We start from the raw sequence: 16,183 nt of genomic DNA, 5'->3' as shown, positions 1-16,183 counted from the left end.
TTCTCATTGCGGTGGCTTCTCTTGTTGCGGAGCATGGGCTCTAGGTGCACGGTCTTCAGTAGTTGTGGCTCACGGGCTTAGTTGCTCTGCGGCATGTGGGATCTTCCCGGACCAAGGCTCGAACCCATGTCCCCTGCATTGGCAGATGGATTCTTAACCACTGTGCCACCAGGGAAGCCCTTAAATATTATTAAAGCTTAACATTTCTTATTTTTATTAAAAATATTTATAGGGTCTTATATTTTCTTCCTACACCTACCTCACTGGATCATTTTACACAGCCCACTTTAGGGACTACTGGTCTATACAACTCCTTTGCTTTCAGGGCCTTTACACATGGCTGTTCTCTCCCTGGCCCACTCCCTGTGTTCTCCCGACCCACTCCAACAGTTAAGTGCTACTCATCCTTCAAGTTTCATCTGCAATATTTCTTGTTCACGGAGACATTCCCAGATCTTCACTGTCTTCTCAGATTAGTCCAGGTCTTTTCTGTTAAAAGCTTTTGTAGTATTGTATTGTCTTCCTTCAGGAACCCTTCATAGCACATAATTACAGATTCACCCGTGTGACGAAGAATGGCCTCTCTGCTTGATCGAAATTGTAAACTCCATGAAAGTAGGGGTCACATTCACTTTCTTCTGTATGTGCACTCCCTAGCCTCGTGCTTCACAAATATTCAGCACCCAATGAGTATTTGTAGAATAACTGAATGAATACTTGATAGACTCTGAATCTGGAACTTATTCATATATAAGACATCTTAGATCATCTTGTTTTATCCCTTGTTTTATTAATAGGAAAACTTTAATGTGAGAGGGATATATGTTGGTGAAAATGGGGAGAAAAAGGAACACTTGTACACTGTTGGTGGGAATATAAGTGGGTACAGCCATTATGGAAAACAGTACGATGGTTCCTCAAAAAGTTAAAAATAGAATTAACATATGATCCAACAATTTTACTTCTGGGTATATATCCAAAGGAAATAAAATCAAAATCTCAAAGAGATATCCACATTCCTATGTTTATTACAGAATTATTCATAATAGCTAAGATGTGGGAATAACCTAAGTGTCGATGGATGACTAGATAAAGATGTGGGATTATATACAGTGGAATATTACTCAGCCAAAAAGAAGGCAATTTGTGCCTGCCATATGTGACAACATGGATGAACCTGGAGGGCATTATGCTAAGTGAAATAAGCCAGGCACAGAAAGACAAATACTGTGTGGCATCACTTTTATGTGGAATCTAAAAAAAAAAAAAAAAAAATTAGACTCAGAGAAACAGAAAGTAGAATGATGGCTACCAGGGGTTGGAGGATGTCGGAAATGGGCAGATTTTGGTCAAAAGGTACAAACTTGCAGTTATAAGATGAATCAATTCTGAGAATCTAATGTATGAATGGTGACTGTTGTTAATAATATTGTATTATATTCCTGAAATTTGCTAAGACTGTAGATTGTAAGCATTCTCACCCCACCCCTCCAAAAAAGAGCTAAGTATGTGAAGTGAAGGATGTTCTAATTCACTTGATTGTGGTAAATATTTCACAATGCATACATACATCAAATCATCACATTGTACACTTTAAATACACATAATTTTATTTGTCAATTATACCTCAATAAAACTAGAGGAAAAAAAGAGGGTTATGTGGCATGCCCCAGGTCACATCATTAGTTGATAACAGTAGGATAAGGAAAACCTGAGGCTCTTGGTCCCCAGGGCCAGTGATTATTTTCTATGCATCCCAGAAGATGCTAAAGAGAAGCCAGCCTTGGAAACTGCCTTCTTACCCAGATAATCAGACTCCCCGAGACCAAAAGTTTCCTTGAAAGGGTATATAAAATAAATTTACAGAAATAAAGTTTTAAAAACAATAAGACTGGGCTTCCCTGGTGGCGCAGTGGTTGGGAATCCGCCTGCCGATGCAGGGGACACGGGTTCCGGCCCTGGTCCTGGAGGATCCCACATGCCGCGGAGCAACTGGGTCCATGCACCACGACTGCTAAGCCCGCTTGCTGCCACTGCTGGGGCCCCGCGCACCTAGAGCCCGTGCTCCGCAACAAGAGAAGCCACTGCAATGGGAAGCCTGCGCACTGCGGCTAAGAGTGGCCCCCGCTCGCTGCAACTAAAGAGGGCCCGTGTGCAGCAGAGAAGACTCAACACAGCCAAAAATAAATAAATAAAATAAATAAATTTATTTTAAAAACCCAAAAAACAATAAGACAAAGAACCTTGTAGAAAATCTTTATAAAATAGAACATGAATTGGCAATTCATGGAAGGAGAAATATAAATTACCAATTAACACGTGCAATTATATGTAATCTAAGAGAAGTATAATCTAAATTAAAAATATGCTTTTTCCCCATCAGAGTGCTAAAATTTAGAAAAATTGGTCATACCTTCTGTTGTCAAGAATGGGAAAAAAATGGGTCCTCTCAAATTCTTTGTGAGAGCATAAATTGGTGCAATCTTTTTGAGTCAATTAACAATATTTATTGATATTTTAAATGTCCATGCCCTATAACCAAGCACTCGGAACTAAACATACAGAAGCTTGAACAGGTGAGCAAAAATATATTCCTAGATGTTCACTGCAACATTGTTCATTATAGTGAGAACTGGATTCAATCTAAATATCCACCAATAGGAAAGTCATTAAGTAAATCACCATTCAATCAAACTATGGAAAATTACATGGCCTTTTAAAGAATGCAGTAGATCTGCATTTATTGATATAGAAAGCTAAGTTGTATTGCTAAATTTTTAGAACTGTGTCATATGATGCCATGTATGTTTTACTTAGTTGTAAATAAACACTAAACTTTTAATAATGGTTATCTCTGAGGAGGGAAGTAATATGAGAGGAGACATATAGATATAGATACAGATACAGGTATAGGTATAGGTATAGATATAGGTATAGATATAGATGGAGATGGAGATGGAGATATAGATAGATATATAGCACGGACTTGCACTTTCTATTATACAGTACAGTCTTCGGGATTGTTTCCATTTTTTGCAATCACGTATTTCTTCTGTAATTCCGTTTCCTGCCAGATCATTTGTTCCCCTTGTTCAGAGTCTCCAGTCAGATGAAGAGCTTTGTCATTCCCTGTTCCTGGGACCCATGTAGAACCTTGATGCACCGTGACAGCCCATGCTGTGGGGAGCTGGGAGACACTGGCTAAGTTTCTGCACTTTCCCATCAAACACCCCACAACAGCCAACTAGACAGAAGGCAGAGGATGTTTCCTGTACAACCCAAAGCTCCTGAAACTTAACACGCTTACCCTCTATGGGGCCTGGACAGAACTGTGCACACGCACCGCAAACATGGGAAAAGTGTCTCGGAAGATGAGTACGATTTTTCCCACTGGAAGTTGTGGAGAAGTAAGTGGAGCATCCAATGTGTCCCTTTCCATCCAGAGTGCGCGGCAGATCCAACTAGGGGGAACATGTGTCGGGGGTTCTTAAGCAGCGATGGACAGCTCTATTATTTTTTTTTTTTATTGATGTATAGTTGATGAACGTGAGGTCCCTGGTGGTCCAGTGTTTAGGATTCCAGGCTTTCACTTGGCTCCAGGTTCAATCCCTGGTCGGGGAACTAAGATCCCCATAAGCCATGTAGCGTGCCCCCCCCCTAAAAAGTATAGTTGATTTACAATGTACAACAAACTGATTCGGTTTTACATATAGATACATATATATTCTTTTTATGCTTTTTATTGAAGTATAGTTGATTTACGATGTTTCAGGTGTACAGCAAAGAGATTCAGTTATACATATATATATTCTTTTTCAGAGTCTTTTCCACTATAGGTTATTACAAGACATTGAATATAGTTCCCTGTGCTATACGGTAGGTCCTTGTGAGCTCTACCTGCTATTAAATGAATGTGCTAGAGCTCTTCATGGTGTCAGTGCAATAAGTTAAGGACCTTGTTTCCTTAAAATTGTGGCCCTTCCTCAGCTCTTCTTCCAGCACCCCATACTTACACATAACATCTGTCTGCAATCCCACTCGCTCTAAATGTCCCTGATCACCTCAGCCTGACGTAACCTCACCTCCTCTAAACCAAGGCTGTGTGTGTTCATGCAGTTAAACTGAGGAGGGACCACGTGACAACAGCTCCTTTCTTGCTTTCATCAGTTATTTGAATCTTGGCTTATTGCTTGGCTTTTTGTTGTCTCATCTTCCAGACCAGGCAGGGATCTTGTATTAAACTGCTTTCTAGGACCCACATAAACCTTGTCATAGCAGACATCTAAGACATACTTGCACATTTGAAAAACTGCAAACGAGAAAGCCAGGAAGGCCAGGATTCTCTTTTTACAGTTTGGTGGCTTCTGTATGCATGCTTCTCACTCCCCTTCCAAAGTTTACACGTACTCCTCATGAAAAGGAATTCAACCTTTAAAATCAACACTGAAATTCATAAACATTGAATATTAGTTTATAAGCCCAAGAAGAATGAAAAACTCTACAGTAGTCAACAGTGCGAGTGAACAAAGAGAAAAAAGGAAAAACTGGTTTCCACCAGAGAATGATGTTCCTATTTCACCATCCAGTAAACTATCTTGAACAAATGCGGTGAAAACTTAGAAAGATAACCAGGCTTGTCAAGTAGAAATAGGTGTGGCATGTGTGTGTTTTAAATTAAGAAATGAAATTCAAGCCTCCTTTGCTTAATGAAGCCAGCTCTTTCATCTTTTAAAATGACAGTTAAAGTCAAAACTGGAGTTTTGGGTGGGGGGATGGAGATTTAGGACCTCCCTTCAGACATTAATAAACACTACTCCACATTCTAAAACGATTAGACATAATTTGGCATAATTGCCAATCTTTCCTGAGCAAAGACGTGCAACTCGGTTGTTTTAACTGTTAAACTCTTTTCACAAAGAGCAGTCACCTCAGTCTGGGGCTCAAGGTTCATGCCTTCAGAGAGGCATTGTGAGGAAATAGATTCTTGGCCCTGTGTATTAATAGAGATTTTTTATTTTCTCAAATTCACCTTAGGAGTGGAACGGACGACAGATTTGAGAAAACCAAAAAGGTATTTTCTGGGATGCTGTATTGAAGAAAATTCATGTGAGGAGAAGGAGGACATTGGCTTTATTCCCTCTCAGGCAAATTCCACTCTAAGTTTGTTAAAGCTTATAATTGTAGAGACCTCAAATTTTTTTCACTCTGAGGACCTATGCTTTCTTATGGTGACTTTCTGTCCAGCTTGTCTCATCTGGCTAATTTAGATCTTAACCCCTCAAGGCAGACACCATGTATTTTCCAGTGTTTTCCTTTGAGCAACAACATGCTGATGAGTTCAGTAAATCTTTAATAGCAATACATTTTCCATGGTCAGCCCCTCTAACTCCTGTTTGTTATGCTTGCCTCCCAATTTCAATGTGTGTGGTTGACTGTCTTTTCACTAAGCTATTGGAGTGGCTAGGAATTTTTCTAAGTCAAGTTTGGATGATTCATTTGGGATCTATTCCCTAGTATATAGCAAGTATATAGCCTAGTATATAGCAAGGGAGGGAGGGAGTCATACTGATCAATATTGATTATAGTGAAAGCAAAGGTAGCCCTTCTTTCATAACTGGGCTGTTGAGGACCACCAATGTTTGAAAACAAAGTATCTAACCTTTCCTATCTCTAATATATTGAAAGAGTACTCCTCTACCTCCTCACCCCATTTGCCTAAAAGAAATTAATCAGTAAGTCAAGACACTCCAATGCCAAATGAATTTTTTTTCCCCAAAACATTTGGTGGCAATATTTTTAAAAATTGTTTTACCTTTGTACATATCGAGAAACATCAAAATGAGTCAGAAAAATAAATGTAAAAGAATCTTTCTGGGTTAGTAGAAGTCTCTCCCTGGTCATGCCAACTTGTTAACAGATATTTCTGCGGGAGAGCTTGAGAACCTGCACAGTAGAAGATGCTAGTACTGTGCCGACTCTAGTGCTTACAATGAATCATTGAATAAATTATTACCATCCACAGGGGCTGCCTCTTTGGATAATTAGCAATTTCAATCTAAGAAAGATACTGTAAAGTACACTTCAGCTTCGACATCAGTAGACAGAACGCTGGGGTAAGTAGCTAAATTAGACTGCTTTAAATACTATCTAGAACTTTTATTACAATTATATGCCCTTGGAAATTTCTACCAAAAACTATATGATATATAAGCCTTTTGAGCATATAGTAGCAAACTGAGATTTTATAACAGAGAAATGAGGTATCACTATAATTCTAGAAATTTGCCAAATAGGAGACTTTTAAGTAGAATTTATTCTATGTACATAGAGTGTAGAAATGGTGCCTACCATCTTCACAGTTCTTTTTTTTTTTTCCAGTTTTGTATATGTGCTTATAATAATGAGAACGTTCCTTATGGCCACTAATTTGATTATATCTTCATCTGTGAATTAAGTTGGGAGGTGTATTTCACTTGGGAAATTCAGTGCTCTATAACTTAAATACAGGTTTTATGACCTCAGTCCTGCTCTCTATCTTGTAACTTAAAAAAACCTGTAGGAATTTAACAGTAGGCAGACAATTCTCTGAGACTTGCATCTTGCTGCATTGTGACTAAGACTTAAGCTTAAACAAGAATATAAGCAAATGTTTTATGTTTATACTTCAAAAGTATTTTTATTATTGCAAACAGTACAATCAATTTTATGTAAATTATCTCAGTTGTTATTTCATAACTACAAAAAATCAAAAAATGACCCAAAGCATTATTTGGAATCAAACAGAGGAAAAATTCTTTTTCTCGGGCATGATCAAAAATAGACCTAGACAAAATTTAAACCACCAACTTCTTCTGCTTCCTTAGCCTTTCACAAAACACCCAGGAAGTTTTACCAACTACAATGACGAAAGAATGAGAATCATTAAAAATCATTTAATCAACTCATTACAATGCACTGTCTCTGAGGTGATTTTCACAAATACACAGATGTTTAGAAAAGAGATTATTATAAAATGTAAAGCAGAAGTAATTTATAGATGTATGTAATTAAAGCAATACTACTTTACTAATATGACATTCTCCAAAAAGCTCAAAGCACATTTTAAAAAATTGGAATCTCAGAATTATCATTTTGGAAAGGTCTATATCCTCTACTTGACCACTGGACTTTAAAAAAAAAAAGGTAGTTTTGTTTTTAATGGCTTTGTCTTGCACTCTGAGAAATGTATTTTAAAATTAAGTGACCAGAGATATTACCACTGGCAAAGCATTAGCAGGGAAGAAACCTTGATAAAATTAGCAGTGAGACACTGAATCATTTCTTCTGTTAGTGAAAGTCATAGGCAAAAGTTCTAAAATTATACAATTACAAAAATAAATCAAGTCAGTGTGTCATTTCTGCTTTTCTACATTAATAAATTAGCCATGTAACATTGTTCAAAATTATGTCAGTTACGCATATAATAATCTTTTAAATTAATGAAGTGATGAAGCGGTTTGATGACACCATGATTTACAGGGCTGCTTTTAGCTAATGTTAAAAGCCTTTCATTTAATAAATTGCCCCCTTGAGAAATTACCAAAAATGAATATTTTCTATGCTAAATGTTTCAAGGTTTACACTTTTTCAATATATTAACAAATGGCAAGGGAGACGCATTTTTCAAAATCTATCTTCTTTTACATATATTTAATTGAAATTAATTAGTATATTACTTTAGAAGGAAACGATTATACAAGATCATTTATGAGAATTTTTGTGAAGCAATAAAACTGAAAACAGTGAAATTATAATCATATGCTTACAAAATTTGGATGATAAATTGGGAATCATTTCCTTTTTGATGAAAAAGGAACAATTCTATAGAATCCATGTTCTCAAAACATGGCTTAGCGCTCTAGGCTCTTAGCTTAATCATTGCCTTCATTGTTTGTTTGCAGTTTTTATTAAGATTGAATGATATTACTAGTAAGGCTTTGTAACTTTTATCATTATTTTTATCTTGTTCACTTTTATCTAAACATTGCTTCATGAATTGTTATATGTGATTTCAGCTCCAGTATTTTTCTTAGTTCAATCATGAATAACAATAGACCTTCCAATCAAAGTATATCATTTACATTGTCTTGTAGTTTTATGTGGCCTCAGAGACGTGTCTGAATACAAGATAAATCATATCTTATGGAGAAATGTTCTATAAGTTCGTTAGGAGAGCAAAATAGATTTCAGTCAAGCCAGGATATGCTGGCATGTGATAACAGCAAAAAAGAAAAGGCGCTAAATATAACTAGGAAAGAAAAACCTGAAATTGATGTTCCCTGTGCTTATGGATTTGTTTTCATAATGTGGACACTGGTTCTTATTCCACTTCTGAATTAGTAATGTGCCTAGTACATAGGGCCAATTTCTTTTCAAAGCATTTGCAGCTCCAGCCCTGAAAACAAGAATAATTAATTTGTGCTTCTTGAGTCCAATGGATGCAATTTTAGACAGGCAGATGCCAAGGAAATAATTTTTAGAATTCTTATAATCGATGGCAATGAAATGGAGAATTGCCTGTTGGCATTTCAAATGATTTTAAGGAATTTCAAACTTTCATCAATGAATTTTTAATGTGTACTAATAACGGATGCTCAGGGCTTTGTAGTCTACGCACAGTGAAACAAAACTTGAAGCATATCATTTTCCTTTAAAAACGGCTTGAAGAAACTAATAAAATTGGTGAAAATTCAAGGCTAATAAAAGTGGTGAAAATTCAAGGCTTTTAGTTCTTTTATAACAGGTAACAGCATCAATCTAGTCGTGAATACAATTACTGGAGTGAGCTATATTTTCAAGAGTTAATAAGCAAGTTGAAAAGAATCAATGGTCTTTGCAATATACATACGCTGTGTCTGAACATTGGCAGGAGGATGCCATTTACCAGTAGAGCTACACGTAGGTTCCTATCACTTCCCCCGATGAGCCTGCACAATCTGCAGGCATCCCCATGCACTTCGGAGAAATATCACAGGAGCTTTAGGACGGCAAATTGCAAAGTATTACATATCTCAACGTTTGAAATATCTGATATTGTTAGCGCTGACACTGAACTCTCTGTTATTGTTGGGGTCATTTCTAGGACGTGCCTTCAATGAGTACAAAATTATATGGGTATGGAAACTGATTAAAATCCCTGCCTGGACGAACTAAAACCGATTGAAATTGTAAGAACAACAGGAGGGTTGGAAGGAATATCAAGAGCTCTCAGAGGCTCTCTGAGAACGCTATGGAGGGAAGGATAATTTTGAAACAAAAGCTTAACTTCTGATAAATCAAACCTCATGTTCTAATCCACACTAACTATGGGAAATAAAATGTTATATCTCTGGACCTTAGTTTTATCTGTTCTTAAAACAGAATCATGGTATCTATTTTTAGCAAGAATTATAGCATCCTTTTTTCCTACCTCTGTGGAACTGTAGAAACACAATGAAATAACACATGAAAGCATTTTTAACTCTTTGAAAGAACCATGCTGTACAGACCTGAGATTCAAGTAACTTTGGAATTTTCCAAACCCTTTGAAAGTAGATAATGGTGTAAAAGCTTACAGATTAAAAATATATTTATAGTATATGCCTAGATATGTACAGATTAGAAATTCTCTTGTGACTGGATGGCAGATTTCCTTTTTTAGGAGGAGGACGAGAAACTTCCCCTGAAGTAGAAGAAAGGCCTTATTTCCCCTCCCCCCTCGCCCCCTGTCATGTTCTAAATGGAAACCTCAGTGGAAACTTTACATCTTAAGTTTACTCCTGATAGAAACAGATGCACAATGGCTGAGTAGCATAAAGCTGTATCTGCATCCTCTCTTTTTTCAAAGCTCCGTTTGGAAGTTGGGCAAATCTTTCACTTTTTACAACAAAGAGAACAGCAAATCTGCCCCTGTTTTTCCAAAACAGAGTGCAGTACGCCTCACAGACACAGATCCAATAAAATGCTCTATTTATTGGCTAAGCATTAACGGCGTCTCTTATTTTACTCCTGTGACCCTCTCTGGCAGTTAGTCACACGTTCCAGTTGAGCAGATTCCACAAAAATATCCCTTATGTATAAGGAAAGGGAAGAGCCTAATTGGCCATCGACCTCTGCCTTCCAGCTCCCCTGGTGTCACAGCCAGCGGTTCCCAATTCGTCACCCCTTGAGCCAGGCAATCTGGGCCGAGAAAACCAAGGTGGGCAAGGCTAAGCCTGAGGTTCAGGGCCAGTTCCCTGCCCCACCCGGAATCCCCTCTGTGGTGATCAAAGCCTCAACAAGTACCATCACCATCACCTGAGTCAGCGCTCCTCAAAATGCAGTGCACAGAAAACTGGGTGTTACCAGAGCAACTGTTATTACTTGGAAAATCTATTTTATTTAGATTTACTATTACCTTCTATTCATAGCAGTGGTATTGCAAACCCCACTTACGATAATGACACCAAATTCCCCTTTAAAATGCACGTATTTATACTTTAAAGAAGATTTCAAGAGATTTTTGCAAATAATGGCATGGGGAGCAAAGATACAGCAATAATTGTGAAAGCGATTTGTGACTAGCTGAAGATTAGAAAACACTGAGCCAAAGAACGCTAAAGCAATTATGGGGAAAGAATAACCGCTCTCCCCTTTCAGCTAGCTTTTTATAGTAATGATTAGAATTCAATGGTAAAGTGCCTTCCCATGTATTTTTATTCGATCTCTTGATGACACTAGCAAAGTAGGTAAGATATGTTACTATCACCATTTTACAGATGGAGAAACTGAGGATGGAAAGGCTCAAGTGATTCACTAGAAGTCACACAGCTAATTAAGTGCTGAGAGAGAAATAGTAAGCCTTCAAAATAAATAAGACTATCTGCTCCAAATAAAATACACTTTTCAGTTTAACGTACTATTCAATTAAAAAGGTCACATGGGGACTACAGAGGTAAGTACTGCCTTTGTATTAAATTTGTGCATTCACTCACTGAGCAATATTTCTGTACTTTCTCCAACTGTACAACAGGCATACATAACAGGAAAATTCCTTTTGAGCAATACAGGATATGAACCCAACTGAACTAATTAGTTCACAATGGTGTTAGGAGGTTAACTATATGAAAATGATAAACACTCTATTGATGAAAAATGCCATATTAAATTCCCCAAATTACCATTACTTATATCACTGTTCAGTATTTATAGTCAACAAAGTTACAGGTAAAGAAAAAATATGAATATCATGCAGTTATTACGTTTCTGATCAGTCCTTGGAGAGATAATATTTAATCCTGTCTGTCACACTCGTGGGGCTATCAGCATTTGTCAGGGAGGGCTGATGGATCAGGTAGCTGATAGACATTTACAGACACGCAAACACATATATTCAGGAGGTGCTGCCACTTTGTCGTTTTATAGGAAAGAAGAAGTTTTAAAGTAAACCTTGGTTTGCCACTGAGTTTGTTTTTTAAAAAAAGAAAAACAGAAGTTGTAATTTCTGAAAGCAAAATTTGTAGCTTCAATTGCAAATTTAGTCATCTGAGTCTGTACGGTGAGACCACAAATTGTATGACATCCTTAAATTAAACTGGCTCCTCAGATACATAAATATTTCCACATGAAAAGGTACATGCCAAGTCAAAGTTACACAAATGTGTAGAATGCCAATAGAGTTTCCAGTATTGCCAGCCAATATTGCCAGTATTGCCAATCAAATGCATTCAAGATTTCAGCATGGAAAGCTGTCATTTCTGGAAGGCAAAAAGCAGATAAACAAAAATATATTCTATCCCTGTGATTTTCCAATAAAATAGCCAATCTGAAGGTTCTCGACTAGGAAATTTGACTTGGTTTTTCATAAGAAGACTGCTTTACAGTGTGATTCATATTTTTTCAAAGGAACAAAACCCCTACTTGTTTGAATGAGCTGCCTTTGCATTTTCTAAGAGGATATTTCCTCCGGTGATAGGGACAATTACAATTTGATACAAGGTAGGCGTGTGATCTGAAATAAAGTTCTGAAGTGTAAAGAAATGTAACCTAAACTCAAAGCGAAAAGCCAGAGACCACTTAACACAAGCATAATTATTTGAACCCCCGCCCTTTCATGCTGAAATTAGTAAGCATTCTCATTTTCCATATGCAATCACTTACTGTCCTTTCCCTGCTATTAGTGTTTCAAGAAGCAAGGACATTTAAAAGAAAAAAGAAAAAAAAAAAAAAGCCCTCTGCTAATTCGAAGCTGAGAATCCAATCCACTAAAATTGACAAAAGTGTCCTCTTGCTAACTGCCATTTTCCAATAATACAGCTTCACAGGAGGGAGACTGACTGAGGAAGGAGTCAGTTAACGTGACTCTATTCTGTGTCTCCATATTGGTGGAGAGTAACAACTTCCATTGCAAAGAGTTATTTTTCAGGCCTTTTGAACAAGGGCCCTCTTGTAGATAAAACCACGGAGAAAGCTCATTCGTGAATGACCCGATCTGAACGCTGACTTCAGTGGTATTTTGGCACCTTCTGTGTCCTTTAAAAAACTCTGATGATGAATTGTTACATGATATGCAAACAGCTCGAAACCTACTAGCTTTGAGAAGCTCAGGACAAGCAACTCGCTGGTCTCCAAGTGTCCCAGTTCTGATTAGACAAGGAGACAACAGAAGGATTAAGGCTTGCCCAGGCCAAGTATGTATGTTTCGCTTATCAAAGATGTTACTACAGCGGGGAGTGTGGCCCCGTCATCAGTCCACAGTTTTTACCCTCTCGGCTGGGGCAGTGACCAGAAGCGAGACTCCTCATCACTGTAGCAGGAAGCATTTCCTCCCCCTTCTCAAAGCAGTTGGCAAACTCCTCAAAATGATCACCTCTCACAAAGTAACAGTTAGATGGCTGTTAGCTGTGAAAGTGTCCCACCTATCGGTATATAGCGAGGGTGGTTAGCTCTGCTGAAGTCAGATATGACAATGGGCTGATGGGCTAGACATCAGAGTGAAGCAAAGACGTGACACTGCCTCATGGGGGTGCCCCAGAAGGCAGAGGCAAGGGAGTGCCCCAGCAAGAGAGAAGGAAGGAATGGAACCGCTTCCGGTTATATTTCACCTCCATCTCTTGACACCCTAGTGAACCTGATGACACCAGGCTTGGGTTAGCGCGGGGCAGACCTGAACACACTTGTAATACTGGGGTTGATGGAGCTTTCCTAAAGCTCCCATGCATGCAACTCTTCACCACTTCTCCCCCGTCTCCCCTCCCTCCCAAGACCACCAGCCCCCTCTTCCCACTCTGCTGCAGTGCCCCCAAACCCTTTGAAGAAGGTGGTAGTGGAACTTGGAAGAGCCTACTTAATCTTGACAAGGGTAAAGGAAAAACTCAAAGGGGAAAGAGGCGGCAACGTCTTTTTGCAATGCCAATTCCTCTCCTCACTAGAACCAAATCCTGGCAGTTTAATTCAGAATATTTATTGAGCAGCTCCCACACTCAGACGCTGAAACTAAAGAGCAGACAGCAAAAACCATCAAGAAATGAGGATGGGAGAACAAAGCCGTGGGGTCTTTCAAGTCCTGCCCGAATAATCTTACGTAGAACTGGGGGGAGGGGCAACCAAGCCCAGAATCAAGTGGTTTGCATAAAATTAATCCTGAAGGAAGGGAGAGAAACCAAAACTTCATTCAACATTCTTCAAACTTTAAACTCTCTCAGTCAGGATTGAATAGGACACATGCACCCAGGAGTCATCCCGAAACTTCTGGATCAGATGCTCAGGCTGGGAACTGGACATGTAACTTTCAACATTTTTCTGAGCTGATTTTGACCTGTGCCTCTGGGGAAGAATAGCTATAAACCAGTAGTTCTCAAACCTGGCTGATTAATCCTAAGAATCACCCAAGGACTTAAAATTAGGGATTTCCAGTTTCTACCCCACCCTGAGTTGTTCAGAATCTTTGGACGTGGGACGCTAGAATATGTGTTGTTGAAAGCCCCCCATCTGATTCTATTGTCAGCCTGATTTTGGAACGGTTGCTTTAGAGCACATCCCAAACAAATCTCAACAGCTGGCCCTAGGGCCCCACTGAATTCAAAACGGGAATCTGCATTTGAACAAGCACCAAAGCCTGTTCTGGTCTGAGTATTGTGAACTTTGAGCTCTGAACCCTAGGAAGAGATGGATCTCGGGTTTCAAACTTGAAGTCTGTGTCTTTCTTGTCCAATCATTTATTTACACAGTCCCAGTAAATAAATAAATGTACTAAGCATCACCCACGTGCCAGGCACTGTTTTACAACTTACGGAGTTCATCATTTAGTGACGGAGATAAAAACACAAAGAATTATAATGTTCTGTGGCAAGTGTAGAAATAAAGATATGTTTTTTTAAAAAGTGATATATGAACACCAAGGAAGGAAGTAACTAACTCTGCTTGGAGGAAATCAGGAAGGTTTCCCAGAGGGTTAGGTTGAATTTAAAAGTAAGACAGGAATTCCAGTAAGAAAAAATATTATGAAAAAAATATTATGTAAAACAAAAATATTAAGAAAAAAATATTATGTAAAAATAAAATATTATGTTCCTCAGAACACCGGTCGCAGAATCCTCAGGGATGCATTCCTGAGTGCACCCCAGAACTCCACAATCAGAATTTCTGGGAGTGGGACACAGGAATATCCCTTTCTATTGAGCTCCCTGGGTGATTCTGCAAAACACTAGCTGTGAAAACTATTGACGGAGACACTTGAAAAAGCCAGGTTTATTTGGGGAAATATAAGCGCCTGATGTTAAAGTAGAGACTATTTTTTTTTTAAGGCCTTAAAAACCAAGTGAGACTTCTGCTTCTGGCTAAGATGGGAATAACAAGGACAAAATGTATCCTCCTACTTGAAGAAACTGAAAAACGGAACAAAAAAGGAAGAAGGGTAGAAGGAAAGAAAGAAAGGCAGAAAGAAAGAGAAACACAAACAAGCAAACAAACAGCAGTTTGTTTCCAGGCACTGTGTATCAAGGAATAAAAGGCAGTTGATGCTCAAGTGAGAGGAAAAAACGAGGTGAGCCCTGTGCTTGTGTTGAAGGTTTCCAAGCTGTGGTGCAGGAAGGAGAAACCCAGACAGAGCAGGGCAGACTCTTCTAGTTGAGGGTATAGAGCTGAGAATCCAGGGCGAGCAAGCAGCTAGAATTGGCCGGACAGAGTCCTGGAAGGGAAAAAGTGAGAAGAATGCTACTCTACATGGGAATAAGGGACTATTTTGAACGTCTTTTTGCCACCAATTTCAACAACTGGATTAAATGGACAAATGTCTTCTAAGATACAATTACCAAAGCTTACTCAAAAAGACACAGGGAAGCTGAATATCCCTGTCTATTGAAGAAATTGAAACTGTAGTTAAAACCTTCCCAACGAAGAACAAACAAGAAAATTAACAAATAACAACAGGCCCAAATAGTTTCACTTGTGAATCCTACCAAGCATTTAAGGAGAAATAACACCAGCTCTACCCAAACTATTCCAGAGAATTGAAAATGAGGGAGTACTTCCCAATTCGTTCTGTAAGGGCTGAATTACCATGATACCAACACAGCACCACAAGTATTTTTCCATGATGCATGAAAAAAATTGTTAAATTGGACTTTATTAAAATTAAAGATTTCTGCTGGGCAAAAGACACTGTTAAGAGAATAAAAAGACAAGCCATAGACTGGGAAAAATAGGTATCTGATACAGGTCTTATATTCAAAATATACAAAGAACTCTTAAAACTCAACAATAAGGAAAAACACCCCAATTAAAAAGTGGGAGAAAGAGCTGACAAACACTGTACCAACAAAGATATACAGATGGCAAATCAGCATATGAAAAGATGTTCAACATCATTTGCCACTAGGGAATTGCAAATTAAAGCAACAACGTGATACTACTACACATCTATTAGAATGACTAAAATCCAAAAATCTGACAATACCAAATGCTGACAAAGATGCAGAGAGCAACAGGAGCCCCCATTCATTGCTGATGGGAATGCAAAATGGTACAGCCACTTTGGAAGATAGTTTGGTATCTTCTTATAAAGTGAAACATACACTTACCATATGATCCAACAATTATGCTCCTAGGTATTTATGTAAGTATTTGAAAACATATGTCCACACAAAACTTGACCTAGTTACAGCATGTTTATTCATAATTATCCCAA

The sequence above is a fragment of the Balaenoptera borealis genome, assembly GCF_965194805.1.
Source record: "Balaenoptera borealis genome assembly, chromosome: 15".
In the NCBI taxonomy this organism is placed as follows: domain Eukaryota; kingdom Metazoa; phylum Chordata; class Mammalia; order Artiodactyla; family Balaenopteridae; genus Balaenoptera; species Balaenoptera borealis.
Note: the sequence above shows the minus strand (reverse complement) of the source record.